Source organism: Lepisma saccharinum, chromosome 27 (assembly GCF_977018435.1).
Source record: "Lepisma saccharinum chromosome 27, izLepSacc3.1, whole genome shotgun sequence".
Lineage (NCBI taxonomy): Eukaryota > Metazoa > Arthropoda > Insecta > Zygentoma > Lepismatidae > Lepisma > Lepisma saccharinum.
Window position 1 is genome coordinate 33,086,496 of NC_139255.1, and position 16,514 is coordinate 33,103,009.

The window sequence follows — 16,514 nt, forward strand, 5'->3', positions numbered from 1 at the left end:
CACAGAATCAAGACAAAAGCTACTTTTTTTTTACAACAGACTTAATTTTTACTGTTCTCACATGGAAACAAAATCCCAATAGTTGGCAATATAAATATATTTTGTACAGAAGAAAATATTAATAACAGAACGTCTAAACAATTGTCTTGAATGACTCACGTTAAGCAATCCTCGATACATACTTGCAAAAAATCATATTTCTTCCCTGAAGTTAGATATTCTAGCGGTCGCCATTTTTAAACGTGTCCGCCATATTGACAATTGGAAAGACATTTTTGTGGCTAATAATATCTAAAATTTAAGCTGTCAAGCTCATCACTCCCTTGCGTTAGGATAGAGAAGGAAATGTGTGATTATGAAATTATGCAATCAGTGCCATCTAGTGGTGAAAAAGTCAAACACCACAAAATCTTCAATGCTTGACTGTTCGAACTGCTTTTCCAGGCATCGGAACAGAAGCCACACAAAGTCAATTTACAGCACGAACAACAGAGATAAACGAGCCAAACTTGCAACGGATGAAATTACAGCCAAAAGTTCTAGAAAGAACAAATCAAGTCAAAGAGGAAACGAACAGTAAATCCTATTATGGGGGTCTCTTGCTATCTTCTTTTTTTCCAGTGCTGCCTCCAGTTTACAAGGTACTATTTGACGTCTGATCCCAGTCGGCTTGGAAGAGCAGGGATTTCGCTGTCAAAATCACATCAGCCCAGACCAGACAGGAAAACGGTAGAGGGATTTAATGGGCATTCGTGACAGGGAGCACACGTAACGTTTCACAAAAAATGATTGATTAATTGACCTGTAGAGGTCAGGTGAGCTGTTCCGCTACTCAAGCGGCTGGTGGTGGGCGGGTAATATGAAACCGCAGGCCCTTCCTGAGGCTCCACGTGGTTTATGAGAACGGCATTTCGGCAATATGACTGGAGTAGTAAAGAAGAAAGCCTGTTGAAGAGAAACTGATTAAAGTAAAATGGCTCTAATGGATGGCTTCGTCCAACGAGATATGTAATTATGGGTTGCCTCTAATTAAAATCAAGGCGAAAGGTACATCCGCAATCAAGGCACACGGTGTCAAATTACATCGCTTTCTGGACCAAGGCGCTGATGGAAAAGATGAGTTCATGGGTGTAATGATGCATGAAGGATGACCATGCATAAATATTCCACGGTAAATTGTGCTGATGTTGCTGACGTTTCGTTTCAACTCTTGAAGCATCACAAACTAAGGGAATGGACAATTTGACTGATAATATTTATGCATCCAACTGTACAAAGTTGTCAGAAAAGTTACGAGCTGCTGTTGCCAACTAAGATGAATCTGGAAAATTTTGATATGGGTACGTGTATACGCAGTGTGGCCATATAACTGTAAACAATCAATTCCACGGTAGTACCACACATTCCTGGCATCATTTGCCTACAACTAGTGGCGGCGATTTGGTTCCAAAACTAGGAGGCAAGCTGCAAAAACTGGGGAGGGGGAGGGGGAGGAAGGACAGTTTACTTTCCCTTGGTAAATAAGGTTTAGCATAGTGCGGGGGCAAATGAGGCAAAAAGTATGAAGGGAAACTGCCCCTCAACTCCCTAATCGCCGCCACTGCCTACAACCAATGGCTGTTCACTATTTGTAATTGACTCGCCTGCATGTTTCCCACTTGCGTGCGAACCACAGACGGTATCAATGGAGATACAACGCAGTGCTTGCCTACCCACACAATCTCCTCTACATGGCAGTAACGATACGTAATGTGAAAAAGTAAGGTGTTTGAATTTCTGGTGAAGATGGGCATCTCCAAACTTTAGGTCTATTCCAGACTAGCCTTTGTGCAACAAAATTATTATTCAATAATAATTCTTTTCAAGCAATTGCGGCCAATTTCTCGCATAGTTTTGAACAGTCTCTTTACAAATTTATTGCAAAATCGCTTATACTACTTTACTACTTATGGGAATCCGTTGATCACTTCAATAGTTGTAACAAGATGTAAATTTAGGTATGTGATAAAACCACATAATAAAAGGTAACGGTGAGCCAAGGATACCCTGAAGGCATGTTGCGGAGTGGGATACGGAGATAGGGCCTCGTACATTCACAGTCATATGCCATTTGTGGAGATGACGTGATCAGCACCGCGCTCCGGTCCCTTTAGCCCCAATGGTTGGTTCCAGGTACCCATTTCTTACACTCTGTCGAGAGAGCTCAGCCAATGAACGTGGAGGGGGAAATGCGGTTTCAGCTACCAGCCGTTGCAGCAGCGTGCACGGCTTTACTCGCTTTCTCTCTTTCTCTACCATTATGCGCGTCCTTGCTCCACAGATTCCCGAGACAGAGTGCGGAGGCTGGATGAACCACCGAGGCGCTCCATTCAGGAGTATTCCTCGGATAAATCCCACCTCAGAAAACACATAATGATGATGACGATGATGAAGCGAAAGGTGTGAGCCACATTAAGTACGAGAGTAACTAAATTGTGATGTTTTTATCGTCGGCATAAATCTCGTACCATAGTAAGCTTGCGTCCCATACATATTCTTACTTCCAGACCTATGGGTGCGAAAAAACTGACTACTCAATATTCATTCAATATGCTAGGACGATGTTTGATTGATTTGGTTTATTTTACTTCGCTTTTCTGCCGCTTTTGGCTAACCGCGATGATGATGGGTGATGTTGAAAAGATGAAGGAACTATCCCAAACACAAACAAATCGGTAGGGATGGAAAAGAATGGAAATATCTTGCTCAGGATAGGGACAGATGGAAGCCCTGTGTTGCTGCAGCCATAAACCTTCGGGTTTAAGAAGGCTAGAGAGTTAGTTAGTTTACTATCACAAACCAATATGGACAGCACAGAACACAAATCGATTAAAACGATGACACTGGCAAAGAACTACCATGCTCAGACCGGGATTCGAATTCGGACCCCTGACGTCGTAACGCGCTGTACTAACCACTCCGCCACGGGGATCGGCTTTAGGACGAAGAATATGAAATGATAAGTATAATGAAGCGTGTGGGCCGGGCTGTGAGATCATGTGATTCACGTGTAAGACCTGCGCAAACTGTTTAAAGGAAGGGAAGTACGGTGAGAGAAAAACAAGTTTCTCGAGAATATCCATTTGCAGAGTGACTTCAATATAAGCCAATTACACCGATCACTTTTAGACCCCCCAAGCACATGCTACCAACTATTCTTCGTCTTTTTCAGCCACGCCCAACCATTCATAATGGGGGAACAGTGGCCTTATCTAAGGTAAGTGAAATGTGGGAATGTCTTCAGGCAATGGTGAAGGGGAGCGTGAAGAAAAATGCCATTTCGCCCTTCACCCTAGTGTTTGTTCCACCGAGCGTGGGTGATGCCGGAAATTAAAAGGCCCAACGATAGAAGGGGGATTAAGGGCACACAATTTCCGAAAACCGAAGGAAGGGTATTGATTAGAATATATATGTTTGCTAAAGCAGTCGACATGTTTGTTTCCAAAGACTGAAAGCATGGATGAGGTCTACTCTGTGGAACTTTGGTCCGCTTTAGACGAGAGCATTTTTCTTAACATTTGTGCCATGACCAAAATTCTATCGTGTAAAGTTAAAAATTTTATGGCATTTCAGATGCCATCGCATTTCTCAAGGATAGGATCCGTCCCGTAGCATTTTTCGTAGCATAACCAATCAGAAGCGACCTCTAGGTCACGAGTGCAGGTGTAATGGCGACCGCGTGAAATGTAAACAATGTATCACTTCACATTTTTAAAAGCTGATAACTATTCAACCGAGAGGAATAACGTTTCGTATAAAACGTTATTAGGTACAAAACAATGGCGCTGCTTAAATACATTCTTTATGACGTTTACTGTACACGTATGGAAATATGTTTTAGTTGTTTCAATTGTAAACACCGTGCACTCACCATAGATGGTGTGACTCAGTAATCGCCAAAGCTAACTGCAATGTTACATGAAATGCTTCCGTGTAAAGTGCTATCTGCTATAACATGTTTGGAAGCACACGTAGCATTTATGCTAACAAATATGTTAAAGGAAATGCTTCCGTCTAAATGCGACGGTGCCTCATCTGACCCTATGACAATCAATTACACGGACTTATCTTAAGAGTAACAGAGTGTACAGTTTTAGACCATAAGAAAAGAAGCTACGATGTCGACGACCCTCCTAATCATACAATACTGATTTGCAGCCCTGTCGTAAATTATGAAGAAAAGGAGGGGAATGGTGATGTTTGTCTTTCTTCTTTCTCTTCGCACTGTTACTGAAGATAAGCCACAATGAATAACATCCATTCATTTCTGAATTATCAGTGCGTGCCTTAAAATTGAAAACTTACTGAAGAGTCTTTGTGGCAAAAGGTCACCATAAAAAGTATCTTCAAATTTCATGCTTCGTTACGGAGGTCGTGAGGTCAAACGTGGCTCGCATCTTGCCTTCGGTTCGCAAATGTGCTTAGCCAGCCAGCATTTAGACGGACTTCTGTTTGTGTCAAATGCGTTCACAGCAGTGACGATATAACTCATAGTTTCCTAAAACGGCTTCATCTTCACCCTAACGTAAGCATTAACAATGATGTAATGGACAAAGGGTTATTGCGAATGAAGTTTAGGGTTTTTAATGGAATTATCCTTAGACTACAAGTCATAGAGCATGGGTTTTCAAACAATTTGCTGTCGTGGCTCCCCTCAGCTGCCAAAATCTGGAAGCGTATAAAAATGGATGTATGTGTGTATATATGTATGTATGTTTGTTCCGGCATAACTCTCGAACGTGTGGAGCAATTTCAACCAAACTTGGTACACATATGACTTACAATCTGGAAAGAAATACTGTGGGCGTAAGACACCTCTGGCACCCCTAGGGTGTGAGTGGGAAGGGGTGACATGTAAAAATAATCGAAAACGACCAATATTAGTGCGCAATCCATAGTTTTCGGGGTCGCTAAGATGAATAGTGACACTCCCAATGCCGTTCAATTTACTTATTCTTGCTCTTGGAGGTGAAACTAAAAATGCTGTTCATAATCAAGTCTTGAGTTAAATTAATATTATAGTGAATTTGTAAATAAAATTAGTTACATTTTACACTATAGTTAAAATTAATTATTTTCCTGTCTAATAGAAGATTGGGATAAATAAATACACGGACAACGCCGGGCAATTAGCTAGTAGGGACTAATAGATAAATACATGTGACCATGAAAGACCAACACAAAATCTTTTCATGTGTTTATTTACTGTAGGTACACATGCAAGTAATGTAAATATAACGTGTGATTAATACAGATGGTGTACAATTTTTTAGTGCTTATAACCTGGTGTCAATTCACTCAGCGATACGATATTAATGAGATAAAAGAATAAATAAGGACAGTAAGAAAAAGCATTCAGCAATGTTTAGGTTTCTGTATTTAACTGTAGTCCTGTTTCATCTAACAACATGCTCAATGTATTAAAGCAATCCCCAATGCTTTAATATCTATCTTACAAACTTTCTTTTGAAGGCTGACACCTTGTCTGTTAGTTTCATGACTCCCTTGTACCTTGTAGATACATCAGAACATTCAGTATGTGTAGGGACATTGAATTTTCGCGATGCGCGAAATCGCGAAATGCGAAAAAAAAAATGCAATTTTGAACATTCTGCACGTAACTACACCCCCCAATAATGAAATATGCATGAGTTTTATTCGCGAAGTAATGCGAAATGATCTTCTCCACGAAATGAACGCTTTTTCGCGAAATAACCGTGAAATATCATCAAATTAAGTAGAAAACACGCAAAAACCGCCAATCGAGGTTGTGCGCGCAAACTGTCGATTTGTAACGAAACGTTTGCCTAAAGTTTCCTACCACTTGCATCTGAAGAACGTTTTATCTTCGATCACATCAGGAAGACGCTGCACATTGGGATTTCCCATGCACATAATCTCAGTTCGAAAACTTCGCTTCCTGTCAAGCTGCATTCCTTTCTTCCCCCGAGTATGCAATTTAGAAATGAAGTGATTTTGTGTTGATGTTTTCTTTTTGGTTGGACAGCTAAGTACTTGTGTATGTGTACAGTATATAAAAATGAAGTAGTTTATCAATTTATAGCTCTTTTGTATCTTGTTTCCTCTCATGATGGAAAAGTGTGTGCCAATTTTTTTTTCCACCGCTGGTATATACCGCTGATCTAACATTTTATTTACCGATCTCCTCAGTTTTTATTTACCATAAATTTGTCTCCCTAAGTATGTGGAAAATATCTGAAAAGCCATGCCAATTTCTTTACAAAGGCACTATCAGTGTAGTTTTTGGTATTGGTATGTTTTCTTCTGTAAGATATGACTGCAGTTTCTGTCAGTTCAAAAACACGGGGGATGACATTGCCGAGGGACAACCATTGTGATAATACAGAAGAAGATATTGATATTTTTTATTAACACATTTTGAAATTTCAGAAAGAAGAAATACGTATCTTTTCGGAAGTTCTTTCACCTCCCCTGCGAAACTTCGGCGCCTCCCTGTCATAGAATATTCCTTGCCATCTCTTAACTTAGCTACGCGGTATTACAACAATGCAAAGCTATGCACACTAAGAAATCTAAATATTAACAATAAAGAACGACTTGTAACACACTTACCTTAAAGATGATTAATACCGGTACATCTGAAAATCAATGAAAATCGCACTGAAAAGCCAACAGCGTTATAGTCACCTCGTGCTCCCACACACACACCGCACCACAATACACTACAACCTTGAGTCTTATCTCACCGTGTTTACATAGGTGTTAGCAGCGATCTCATCACAAGGGAAACTGCTATAAAAAAGGCAATGTATAAATGCCAGATAATGGGGAGAAAAAAAAAGCGCGCGATTGCAGAACAATGGCGCCATTCCATTGGTTTCCCACCTACAAGAGACCGGCACATAATGTTATCACCGTACTATACATCAAACACCGCTAAACGCGATATGTTCCTCCCAGGTCCTTGGGTATTTGATTGTTGGCTTATTCAACCTTGCTTCTGGCTTCAGATAAACCCTTATCTGTTTTTTGCTATTTCGGATTTACAACTCTGGGAAACGCTTTTGTGTTATGGCCAGTCAAAGTTATAAGAATGCTCTCGATCTTTGTTGACGCTAATCTTTTCCATGTGTACCGTGTTGTTTTCGCACTTGTTTACTCTCTGTGCTTATCTTAACGCTGAATCAATCAATATAGAATGTGTGGGATTACCTGTTAGATTTCATGCAGTAGATAGATGTGCATGTACCTTTTCTTTGACCTAAATTTTCAATGGTTGTTTCGGTTAACTTAAGACTTTTTATCCACAGTAAGTTAACATTGTTGTTGGTACAGGAAATGACACAGTGTGTAAAGCCATGAATCCATGGCATTTCTAGAGGCTCAACCACGAATTTTTGCCTGAGGAGGGCAAGTACCAGGATAAACATACCAATAATAATAAGAAGAAGAACAATAACATTACTACTATTAATATTATTATTACTACTAGTAGTAGTAGTAGTATCAAATACGTTACGCAAAAGAGCGGCACAAGTCGGTGCTTAATCATTTGTGTTGGAACAAACGAAGCACACAAACTATATTTTTTTAAGGACAGAAAATGCTTCATAAATGCATTAGGAATATAATTATTTATTTACATAGGGTCTACAACGTATAACTTTCATGCACGATGTTTTTACACATATGCAACATGGAGCGACGTAGAATAAGAAAATTCATATGCAACATGCTAACACTAAATTGTGTACATATCTAAAGTTTCTTTAAGACATATATATATACAACATATATTATTTAAATACATTACACAATAAATTAATCCATCTCATAATAAACAAACAGCAAAAATTACAAAAATTGTCTCTCAAAACAATTTTTCATGCATTTAAGACATAATCAATTAAGAGAAGACTTACATATCTCTTTGGTAATTTACAATGCATTACAGAAAGCAAACTCACATTTCGAGCAAAGCGAGTAAGAACATTTGAAGACTAAAATTGGTAAACGCTGTAAGTGCCACAATAATTCAAACACCGTTTTCCACGTTAAACTGTGAAATATGCCATGTTTTATAATGTGGTAAACGTGAAATGTGGCTGGTAGCCCTCTAAGTAGTTCCAAGGGCGTGTAAAGAGTTCACTAGTGTGCACGTTCTTACGGGCTGATGTGCTGAACGATGCGATTTCCCAACACTTTCGCTTTTGGCGAAACAACGTTTACCACTTTTAGTCCTCATTCTTATATCCAATTTTTTTTGCAAACTGGAAACAATATTGATTTAATAGGGCGCAAATATTTTTACAACTTATTTCATTTAGATTGTTCGGCGCCCAGGGCCGCATCCCGCCACTTCCTAGCTGCGGCTCTGAACTTGATAACATGAAGAAAAGCAGGGATTGCGAGCGAAGCGAGCAAGAACATTTTACGAAATGTATTTTTATTTGCATAAAATTTGAAATCGAGAGGGGCAATTGCCCCTCTGTGCCCCCTGTAGGTGTCCTTCGCCGTCAATGTTTGCCGCCCTACCTAAAACAGACATTCGTCCTTCCCCCATGTGGTTGGGCCACTGGGCATTGCAACGTTATGTTACTCGGAAGACACTGGCTTACAACTACAAGTACGAAACGAAAATAGTCATTTCGTAATTAATTCGACGTTGACATGACAGCAAAAAATGATAATGAAAACAATGGATTGGCTCAGATAACACAGCTGAATATATTCCTACATACCTAATAATACGATAGGAACTTTATTCAGAGGTGGAGGTTCAACCGCAGGCATCTCTATTACCCAACCTCAGCCATACCACCAAATAAGCTTAATCAAAAATATTTGGTTACCAAAGAAGCTTATCGAAGAGCTTTCGGTTCGAAATAAGCTTGAGCCAAACGTTTTTGATTATCATAAAAAACTTAGCTAAACATTTTTGGTTACCAAGAAGTTTAACCTATCAATTTTGGTTAGCAGATAAGCTTACTAAGCGTTTTTGGTTACTAAAGAAGCTTAACCAAGAGCATTTAGTTATCGAAGAAGCTTAACTAAACATTTTTAGTTAACAAAAAAGTTTAACCAAGCAAAAGAGCCTAACCATGCGTTTTTTTTGTTACAAATTAAGCTTAACCAAACGCTTCTAGTTACAGAGAAAGTTTAACCAATTTTATTGACTATAAATGCAAGTGCATGTTATAAAATCTCACTAAAATGCGAAAAAGCAACAGAAGTGAAAAAAAAAAGCAAATTTTCATGAACACTATGCCGGGAGGCAAGCAATGCAACAGGAACGATAAAAAATTACATTTCCAGAGGGAACGAATCAACTCCCTTTAAAATATTAATCCCCTTGTTCACCGAGCAAACATCGACCATGGGACTCCCTCCCACTGCCGAAGGCGTTGCAAATGATCGCCGACGGAAACTGAACCAGGGAATAAAGGGGAGGGGAAGATTCATTAATCGAGCCCCCGCAGTGGTTGTTTGACAGCTCAGAGCCCCCTTTATTCCGCCAATTGCCCCTGGGTGTTGCGTTCAGTTTACCTTCCAACCGCGGCCTGGTTGCTAAACCGGAAACAATTTGTTCCAGCCTCCTCTTTTTCTCCCGGAAACCCTTCCCACCTCCGTAGAGTTGTCAAGCCATTACTGATCGTTTTGTAAACTCCTACCCATTGATTCCCTTCGTATCACCAGCAATTAAGGAAGAATCGAGAATCGCTGATGCTTGTTCGGCGAGAATTCACAACCTAAAAAACAAAAAAAGTGTGTTCGCACAACAATAAATAATCCAAAGTTAATCGATTCAAGGTTTTTTATATACTATATAACTTCCTCCCCTTGCTCCCAAGAAAACTTCCGGTAGTACTTAATATCGATTTCGACCCTATGTGGAGACACACTGAATAGCGGTTCGAATCCCATTTTTGCCGACTTCGTGGCGGATTGGTTAGCATGACGCCAATGGTTCTGAGTCAGAGTCCCTTCTTCAATTTCATCATATCATCACTCCTCCTCATCTTTGCGATTAGCCAAAAGTGGCAGAAAAGTGAAGTAAAATAAACCAAATCAAGCTAGCAATCGAATCCCATTTTAAACTGTAGGTCCTATCTGAGCATAGAATGAACCCAAAACAAACGTTGGTCTGTATCGTGTAAAAGACACTCAAGAGACACTCACGTTCAAGTAATACACGCAGGTAGAGTCGAATCACTTTCAGAACATCTCCAGCGAACTGCTCGAGGCTGTCTAGCGAGCCTAGTGGGCGTGTAGAACCTGAGCAAGGGGCTTAGCCATGGAGCTAAGAAGGGGAGGAGCAAGCATCACGCGATTTTTCTGAAGCCGGGTCACGTAACAGGACGAAGCGGAGGCAGACCAAGACATTCGTAGTCGCCATAAGAACGTACGTAATTTTGTGTACTTTTTAATGCGAATTACGGACAATGGTGGCTTGTTCAGCAAATGGCTGTACCAACAGAAGCGACAGAAAACCTGAAGGAATAATATTCCATAAGCAAATAAAGCTACTTATAGTTTGTTTTGTGGTAAAGTAAACCTCGAAGTTGGAGCTCCATGCTTTTCCAGCCGCGTACGCTTGCAGCAGCCGATGCGATGTTCTTCTGTCTGTTGAAGCCATTGGCTGAAGTAGATGCGGCCATCTTACGCAGACAAACTTAAGCTCCGCCCACTGGCTTCAAAACGAAAGCAAGGAGTGATACGAGACTGCAGGCACCTGGGTTTAGCGATAGACTTTGGGTTTGATGAGATCAGTGGCTCGCTTAGTTAATTGGCTGCTTCGAGAGTCGTGACTCGTTCCGATGTTTCAAATGCATAACAGCCAAAGATGTTACGGAAATAACTGCAATGTTGCAGTCCAAAAGGCTCTAGCGCCTAGACCTACACTCAGTATAATCCTCTGAAAGGCCGGCATTAGAGGAAAGCATTTCCTTTAACATTTTTGCTAGCATAAATGCTATGTAAATGCTTCCAAAAATCTTAGCAAATAGCAGTTTACACGAAAGCATTTCATAGAACATTTCGGTTAGCTGTTGAGATTACATTGTATGATGCATACAGCACGATAGGCACATTGAGTTAAACCATATATGGCGAGTGCACGGTGTTTACAATTGGAGAAACTAAAATATTCTTCCATATGTGTACAGTAAACGTTGTAAAGTATATATTTAATCAGCGCCATGCTTCTCTACCTAAAACCATTTAATACGAAGCGTAATTCCTCTCGGTTGAATAATTATCGTGTTTTAAAAATTTGAAGTGATACGTTGTTTACATCTCACGCGGCCGCCATTACGCCTGTACTCGTGACCTAGAGGTCGCTTCTGATTGGTTATGCTACGAAAAATGCTACGGAAATAGGACGGGTTGTATCCTCGAGAAATGCCATAAGATTTTTCACTTTACACACTAGCTTTTTGGTCATGGCACATATGTTAAGTAAAATGCTAAGGAAAATGCTAACCTTTCTACCTACGTAAAGAGATGTTAGTCCTCGGAGACATGTACTATTTTAGTTATGGTAAGGAATTGGGCCCCGTATAATGTGACGAGTGAAAATAGCTCAAGTTCAGACTAGATAGAAATTGTCAATTCATTGATTCATTCAAAACAAACGTTACTTAAATTTCCATCCACTAAAATTTTCAAAACCAGATAACTGAAAACGTATTCTCACGAGGGCCTCCCGGATGGCATAGTGGTAACGTCGTCGCCTTGTAATATAGGTGTCCCGGGTTCGATACTCGGCGGAGGCACATAGTGATTCGGATTCTACTTTAAAATGTAGGTCCAGTCCCGATTAGCCTTTCTGTGCATAAAGTGTACTTAAAATCGACTCAAACAAACAAACAAATATTCTTATGGTTATCGCAAGAACTGAAAAATGATGGAATCAACACCCACCTACAAAGGATGATAAGAACATTTACTGCACTTGGTCGCCATAGCTTCGGTAGCTTGCAGAGGCAATTACAAGTTGTAACCGGGAAGAAGGAAGAAAATGTTGAAACACAAAAGAACAGTTCGGTACACAGAACAAATGGATGGTAAAAGGATACGATGTGTATGGAACTAAATTGGATCGCAATGCAGCATGCTGATGGCCGACGGGTTGACCACTGCACGCAGACACTATTGCAAACATTGAAACCTCTCTGACTGGCAATTTGCGCTGCTTGTTCGCGAGATATTAAGTATGGATATTGCAAAGGCAGCAGTGATTGCTTCCTCGTACTGTTGGCCAAACAAGAGAGCGTTATTAGCTACGGTACGAATATGGCATCTACCTACAAGCAATCAAAACATCCTTTCACAAGCTAGAAGAATGCATTGATCGACGACCATATGGTATTGTGGAACATACAAATAAATGTTTGTTATGAACAAACAAGAAATTGGTGTCTGTGAACAAACATCGGTTTGTATAGACAGCAAGCAACCGATCGGATCTGCAGTTTCTTTTTTATTATTTCTCACCAAATTAGATCCCTTGTTTTTGTTTAGATAATTTAGTAAATTACCAACTTTAGTAAAGTCTGTCATGCACATGGGCGTATTTAAGGGGAGGTTCAACGGGCCCAATCCCTCTTTTGGTTCAGTAGATTACCTGTTCTATCCATTTGTTCATTTGTTCATAAAAAAATCTTTGAATTTATTTTATTTTCCTAAATTCGACACGTATATGGCTGCAGATCAAATGTCTGCAATTTCCGGAAAGTTTCGGAATTTCTGCGATATGAAACTACATAGGGATTGTCAAATCAGTTATCATTTTTTCCCTCGAGTCTTTTTAAAGAAATTTGGTTTTCGAAAACGCAGTGCAGGTAAACATGGTAACATTCTCAAGTTGTTTGACACAAGATGACCAGAAAGTATCAATACTAAGTAGCGTGACTACATGCACACAACTTTGTCGGGTCCAGCACCTCCCCCTCCCTCCCGCTCCCCAACAAGCTTCCGGGCTTAACTAAGGGTTTTGATTACGAGAAAAGTTTAACCAAACCTTTAAAAAAGGTTAACCAAACGTTTTCGATAAGCAAAAAAGCATAACTACACGTTTTTCGTTACCAAAAATCTGAAATAAACGTTTTCGTTTTTGGTTATCAAAGAAGCTTAACCGAACATTTCCTCAGACAAACTTGTAATCTTCCTGACTGTTTATCATTAATGTTAGGAGATGACGACAGTGTTTTTTAACCAATGTTTTTAGCTTCATTACACTGCTGTGATATTTTTTTTAGTTGCGTATGGGCTGTGCAAGCCCCATTAGAACCTTACACTTTAAACTTTCTTAAGGGTTCTTAAACGCTCTTTTTAACTTTAAGGTAAGGATTTTAGATAAGAGGATTTTCCTCATATACTTTGAAAGGTGCAAAATGATGATACGTGTCGATGCACCCAATAATATTAACTCATTAATTCATTCAGCGGTGAGACTAATAAATGCGACCGCACAGTTGCTGGTAAAACCTACTTCTAGCCTGGTGTTTTCCTGCGAAACTCCTGCGAAACTCGACACAAACACAAAAGTTAACAGACTGGGAAGGAGTGTGGGAGAGTTAAACACAGACAAGAGAAGAAGTCACTGACATGTCCGCTTTGGCTTCGTCACTCGCCAGTCTCAAATTCCACGCTCTCTGGGAATAAACACGAGAAATGCACTTTATTTACGCGTCCGTCCAATTTACACGAAAGCGACGAGAACAACAAACAACTCCGTAGCTGCGCGCGGAAACACGCTGGGACAATCCCGAATTCCTTGTTACACCGCTAAGCTGTCGAAAGCCTGCATTTTCCACGGTAAATCTTCCTAGGAGCAAAGGTAAGAAATGAACAAGCATTTATTTCTGCGAAATTTATGAACCTTGTGCACCTGGCAAGCGAAGGGTACATTATGATGATAAAGGAAAGGGACTAGGAAGAAGGAATTCTCTAGAGGGCTGGAAATATGCCAAGGATCGTTGCTAAGACACCTGGTCAACATTCGGTAGCTTAAGTCGCATTTCTTTGCCTACATTAGATCAGTCCAACAAAGCTTTAATTAATATAAGATCCGTTCCCGATCTCAATGGTTTAGCGGTTAGTGTAGTGATTATTGCTAGGACGTGGATTTAAAGGCACCAATAACTTGTAAGATAGGAACCAATAAAATGATGAAAATAGGCACTATAAAGTAAGAATACACTAAAATAGGTAGTGAAAATGAACTTATTATTTTGTTTATTTAGTTGCACACTTAATAACCAATGGAGCAACATCTCTTGAGGGCCATGGTGTATCTACCAACCGTCAACCTCACTCCCACAATACCGTTGCACGAGAAGACTTTTTCTCGCTTTACGGTACGTTTGGCAGCGTTGCCACAATATGAGGGCACAATTTCCCTTTCCAAGGGGCAAAATTCCCCTTTTTGGACAATTTTTTCCCTTCACCTAAGCAAATCATACAATAATAATAATATTATTAGTGGTAGTAGCAGTAGCTGTAATAATAATAATTATTATTAATGTAGTAATTCCGTTGGTCCATGTACGTGTGAATAAAAAATGTTAATTTTTTTTTCACATGTCACTTCCATCGCTTCCTGACCAGTTGTCCCAGGTTTGGATCCTCGTCAGGAATCCATTTAATCGTTAATCTTCATCGTTACTATTATCCGAGGGTGCAGAAAAGCAATGTACTTAACAGAAATATAAATAGATGCAGGCTATATTCAAGGGAGCAGGAAAAAGAACAGAAAAGATGAAAATGTGAATATGGAACTGGAACTTAACATAAATTGTAATAATGTAGTCAGATGTCTTAAAAATTTCCCTGAAATTGTGGTACTTGTAATCAAAACTCCCTTTTTTCCATTTGGTTAAAATTTTTGTCCGGATTTCCCTGCAAAAGGGAAATTTCCCTTCATGTGGCAACACTGACGTTTGGCAACATGTGGTGGAGCCAACGCTCATTTGTTGCGTCCCGCGAGCAGCGTTCGGTACCTTGTGACTCGAAAATACCCGATCTTAGTCGAAGAAAATTTAACTGATCGCTGATTCGCTGTTTCCCAGCCGCCAGTTGGAGTTGCGTTCAGTATAGTTGCGGGGTGACGTGTGGTCAGCAAGACGAATACCCAGCAGTGTTGCCACATGAAGGGAAATTTCCCTCTTGCAGGGAAATTCGGACCGCAATTTTAGTCAAAAGGGAAAAGGGAATTTCGATGAAAAAATACCACAATTGCAGGGAAATTTTAAGGTCATCTGACTATATTATTACAGTTTGTGTTAATTTCGATTTTGATATCCACATTTTTATGTTATTTATTTATTTTGCTATTCCTACTTATTTCTGCTGGTTTAAGTTTATTGTACGTTGCTTTTATACATATTTGGATAAATAGTAACGATGAGGATTAACGATTAAATGGATTCCTGACCAGGATTCGAACCTGGCGCGTTTGGCCAGGAAGTGATGAAACTGAAATGTGAATTTTTTTAAAAATATTTTTTTTATTCAAACGAATTCAATGGAATACTTAACTACGTACTACTACTGCTTCCACCGCCAGCACTAATAATGCTGCTTCTACCACTACTACTAATTATTATTATTATATAATTTGCTTAGGTGGAGGGAAAAATTGGTCCAAAAAGGGAAATTTTGCCCCTTCGAAAGGGAAATTGTGCCCTCATATTGTGGCAACACTGATGCCCAGTTGTTGTTATAGGTTTCTATGAGTGGGTTACGCTTCTTATAGCTCCCCAATTTTCTCACGATGGTGGGTGGCCATTTGCCACACGCACAGACTTCGAAATCTCAGAGAAAAGTTGTTACGCTTCCCCCAGGAGACTGCAACTCCTGTAGCTGGAGCCCAAAGCCTGGCGCCTTAGTCGTAATTGATTGACTGATTTGCTTTATTTTTACTAAGCTTTTTGTGCCACGTTTGGCAAATTTGCGAAGATGTGGATGAGTGCTGATATGATGGAATTGAAGAATGGACTCACAAACATCCATGCCCAGGCCGGGATTCGAGTCCGGGACCCCTGGCGTCGTAGCGCAATGTGCTTACAACTCCGCCACGGGGGCCGCTCCTTAGACTTAAGTTGCACACTTACAGACTTGAATATTTTCTTATTTCGATATTTTTTGCGTAATTTTTTTGTTACTTTTTTGCAAATTGCAATGATGATGACGACTTTTAATGAATGTACAGTTGGGAGCTGAGAAGACTGCCAGTGCGGGGTGAGGTTCGGGGTGAACGGGGAGGAAGTGTTGGGAGGGGAGCTTCGACTTGGTGTTCAATTTTTCAGTGTTGCCAGACATGCAGAAGTCCCTTTAGGAAAGGGTGAGAATCTGATAATGGAATCGGGACTTACAGTGTGAGGTGCAGTCTGGCGTTCGGAACCATTCGTGAACCTCCACGGGACATCTCAAGGACCAGCAACGGCATAGGAATTCACACTTCTTCCGTGTTTTCGGAAATAAATTTGTTT

The 16,514-nt window shown here is 40.1% G+C and overlaps 1 protein-coding gene across 2 annotated transcripts in view; it reads right to left on the reverse strand.

The window, feature by feature from the left end:
• LOC145980337 (putative peptidase C1-like protein F26E4.3) overlaps nucleotides 1-16,514 on the reverse strand; it is a 316,609-nt gene that overhangs the window by 237,725 nt on the left and 62,370 nt on the right. The window contains exon 1 of one of the 2 annotated variants that reach the window (XM_083113381.1): nucleotides 6,634-6,725. The exons of the other annotated variant lie outside the window; for it this stretch is intronic. The gene's annotated coding sequence lies outside the window, so the exon portion shown is untranslated. Of the gene's footprint in view, nucleotides 1-6,633; nucleotides 6,726-16,514 lie in introns of those variants that run through there. 2 annotated transcript variants of the gene reach the window in all.